Source organism: Sinocyclocheilus rhinocerous, unplaced genomic scaffold (genome assembly GCF_001515625.1).
Source record: "Sinocyclocheilus rhinocerous isolate Xijiao unplaced genomic scaffold, SAMN03320098_v1.1 scaffold11, whole genome shotgun sequence".
Classification (NCBI taxonomy): Eukaryota; Metazoa; Chordata; class Actinopteri; order Cypriniformes; family Cyprinidae; genus Sinocyclocheilus; species Sinocyclocheilus rhinocerous.
The window spans coordinates 2,159,107-2,163,322 of NW_015625587.1; the positions used below are offsets into that span (position 1 = coordinate 2,159,107).

The following is a 4,216-nucleotide window of genomic DNA, read 5'->3' on the forward strand; positions in this document are numbered from 1 at the left end:
TATATATTTTTTTTTTATCTTTCTTACTTATTTATCCCAAACTTTTGAATAGTACTGTATCATGGTTTTCTCAAAATATTAAGCAACAATACTGTACAACATCAATAATAATAAGAAATGTTTCTTGAGCACCAAATCAGCATATTAGAAGGATTTCTGAAGAATCATATGACAATGACTGCAGTAATGACTGCTAAAAATTCAGCGTTGCTATAATGGGAATAATTTTAATATGTTAAAATCAGCCTGGTCTCATGTTTATACGTAGGTATTAATACGTAACATTTACAAGCACAAAACGTACACTTTTGTACGTTTTTATTAATGCTAAAACGTACAATTTAGACGTATTTCAATGTTTAAAACGTACAAATCGCTACGTATTTTTAGCTAAAAAACGTAAAAATATTTACGTATCTTTTATATCAAGATATTCATATCAATGCATTTTTATCATTTTATCAATAAGCGATTTAGATTTTTAGACCCCTTAACCTTATTTGTACGTTTAAATGCTGAAAATACGTAAGTATTTGTACGTTTAAATGCTGAAAATACGTAAGTATTTGTACGTTTAGATGCTGAAAATACGTCAGTATTGTACGTTTTAGTGCCTGTAAAAACGTAAGTGAATGTACGTTTTATAGTACCACATTTTACGTAAAATACATACAAATTATCATGAGATCACGTTGGTTAAAATATATTCAAATAGAAAACGGTTCTTTTAAATTGCAAACATATTTCACAGTATTACTGTATTTTACTGTATTTATGATCAAATAAAGAGACTTGTTCAAAAACAATTACAACTTTTGACTATTAGTGTATTTAAAAAAATATAATAAATATTGTGGATTTATTGAATGAGACATCAGAAGATGGTGATGACTGCATGCTTTCATTGTTTATTGACTGTCATCAAACTGTGTATTGAATTTCCTTCCAAGTCTCTCTATACGAAAAGCCACAAACACTATTTTTAGTACATGAGGTGATGTGTAAACCAAAGCAGTGAGCGTGTGAAATGTTTCTGTATATGTTGGGAACAGGAACCTGTCACAAACAGACTCGTCAAGAAGCTTATGCATGAGATGTGGTGTGGCTGTGCTCTGTGACTTCGGATGCATGTTGGCTTGACGAGGAATGGTGGATAAGAAAGGGATAGCCTATATGAAAAGAGGAAGTGAATGACAGAATAAAGATGTACAAGTGAAAAACAAAAGGGGGACATCTAGGTTAAAAGGCATGCATGGCTGCCCTCCAAAAAGCCAATAGTGCCAGTTTGCCCATTTTCACCCCAGCTCATGATTCAGAATTATGCTGTCAGCCTACTCTGGCATGATCTATTTTTATTCTCAATGTATCATCCCTACTCCTTTCCTCAGATGAAGAAAACACAGCCGTCCAAATATCTGTGGCCACAGGGCAAGCGCTGTGTTCTATGTTTGCCTCTTAAGCTCAAAACTCCCCGGAGATTCACGGCAGACATGTATCTAAAAGAGGCAGTCGGGCGGAACTGATATGACTGTGTCTTTTAGATTTAACACAAAGATCGTGACATGCATATTTCACTTAAATTAGTCAGAACCATGTCATTTTTTTCCTGTGGTGATGATACAGAAAGAAATGGAAAAATGTTTTTTTTTAAATTATTATTAATACAATTATTGAGAGCTCACATCATGTGGTTTATTTTGTTATTTTTCTTATTATTTATATTATTAATATTTTTTATAATATTAGAAATATTAATATTATTATTAATATCATAATATCAATATTTTGTTTTTATTATTAAAATTATCAATATTATTGAGAGCTAAAATCAAAAGAAATGGATGTTTTTTTTTTAAATTATTATTAATACAGTTATTGAGAGCTCAGATCATGTGGTTTATTTTGTTATTTTTCTTATTATTTATATTATTAATATTTTTTATAATATTAGAAATATTAATATTATTATTAATATCATAATATCAATATTTTGTTTTTATTATTAAAATTATCAATATTATTGAGAGCTAAAATCATATGGCTTAATTTATTATTTTTATTATTAAAATTATTATTATTATTGAAAGCTCAACTCATATGGCTTATTTTATTATTTTTCCTTATTACAAATTCTTAATATTTTGAGAGCATATGGCTTATTTTATTGTTGTTGTTGCTGCTGCTGTTTTTTATTTTTATTTAAATCATATCATTTTAGCTCAAATTATGTGGCTTATTGAAGAAAGCAACCAGGCATCTGAAGAATCCCAGACTTACATTAAAAAAAGGAGATCAGAGGGGACATGTTATTGATTCACTGCATGGTGATTTTGCATGTAGGAACGTGCAAATCAAGTATTTTGCAATTTAAAGAGGGAGAGATAAAATGAAAGTTTGCCTTTTATTCTCATTGTTCAAACGAGACATCACTGAACCGGACAAAACACGAGCGCTCTACCTTTTCTTTCTTTCCATGTGCTGCTGAACGCTGCACTGGCTCTGCATCACAAGTGTTTTGCTAAGTGACAGGTTCTGTAATAATATTTAAAGTGGACTATATGTCACATATGTTATATCACATAAAAATGCTCCAAACGCATCAAAATAACCGAATGCAAGAGCAAAACAGGCAACGTGTTGTATGGTAACCAACACGAAAAAAAAGAGAGAGAGAGACAAAAGTTGTGAAAAAACAACTGTATTATGTCGCGAAAATCTTAACTTGAGGAAAACTTTGCTCCAGGTTAATGTTGGAAACAGTTTTGCGAGTATTAGGGCACGTTTGTCCATTTATGTAGTGTAGGGGAAGGAAAGGAGACACGAGACAGGAAGGTATAGGCTATTCCCATTCCACAAGGGAGATCCGAGCAGCAACTATTGCGCACGATGTATAACCAATGTAAAAAACAGACACCACATGCTTAGCTAAAATTGTCAAATGTTTTTGTTCTGAGATCATGTTCTTATGTCAAAACTGTTTTGTCCACTGGGACGCTGGACTGGTCAACACCGCAGTTTGGTACCTTGGAGAGCGAAAGCTGTCTGACGAGAACGACAAGCACAGCTATATGCATATATGAGTTTAGAAATCCTCTACAAACTGAATTATACAGATTTGTCGTGCCATTCTGGAAACAGTTTTGCGAGTATTAGGGCACGTTTGTCCATTTATGTAGTGTAGGGGAAGGAAAGGAGACACGAGACAGGAAGGTATAGGCTATTCCCATTCCACAAGAGAGATCCGAGCAGCAACTATTGCGCACGATGTATAACCAATGTAAAAAACAGACACCACATGCTTAGCTAAAATTGTCAAATGTTTTTGTTCTGAGATCATGTTCTTATGTCAAAACTGTTTTGTCCACTGGGACGCTGGACTGGTCAACACCGCAGTTTGGTACCTTGGAGAGCGAAAGCTGTCTGACGAGAACGACAAGCACAGCTATATGCATATATGAGTTTAGAAATCCTCTACAAACTGAATTATACAGATTTGTCGTGCCATTATCTGATGTAACACTTATAAAGAGTAGACAAAAGATACAAGTTGATGAGAATGACCCCAGTCTCCATCAGTGCGTGCGTAGAAGGAGATATCACTCAATTATTGTTGACAAGACATAATTGATACGAGACTATGGTTAAATGAATGAATATATTATGATGTGTAAGCAAACGCATTTCATTTAAATACCATGTCGAGTGGGGCTGAAATTGGGAAAATGTAGGGCCTCTAATCACATTCTAGATAGATCATAATGAGGGTTTACCTCCAAAAAGTTGGCATGTCCCATCTGTTTGTCTGCACATAAAAAGCCTTCGACTATTCCTCCAACTTGTTCAGAATAAGTTCGGTGTATTCATTCTTTCAACAGGCAATATCTGCTTGAACAATGACACAAAAGAAGTTTGCTCCAGTGGAAGAGAGGTGCCCGAAAAAAAGCAACAAGCATCCATAAATTCACAGCGGATCCTGTTAATGTGTGTCTGTTCTGTCACTTCTCATAATGTTACTCTGTTTCCCAAATGTTTATTACTTAATCCAGCCCGCAAGTCGTAAATGGTTGTCCAGTTTTCCGGATAAAAAGTCCTGAAGTGGTGTGTGAAGGCTCCAGGGAGAGAGAGAGAACGCGCAGTTGTTTAACCCATTCAGAGCCGATTATAAAAAATAATTATAATATATTATATGTGAATAAATTCTTTATATATTTAGTTC

At 33.7% G+C, this 4,216-nt stretch overlaps 1 protein-coding gene across 1 annotated transcript in view; it reads right to left on the reverse strand.

Annotated features, from left to right (window-relative positions):
- Positions 1–4,087, reverse strand: part of LOC107756055 (brain-specific angiogenesis inhibitor 1-like) — a 101,576-nt gene extending 97,489 nt beyond the window's left edge. The window contains exon 1 of the mRNA XM_016573035.1: positions 3,771–4,087. The gene's annotated coding sequence lies outside the window, so the exon portion shown is untranslated. The remainder of the gene's footprint in view (positions 1–3,770) is intronic.
- Between the last annotated feature and the right edge of the window lie 129 nt (positions 4,088–4,216).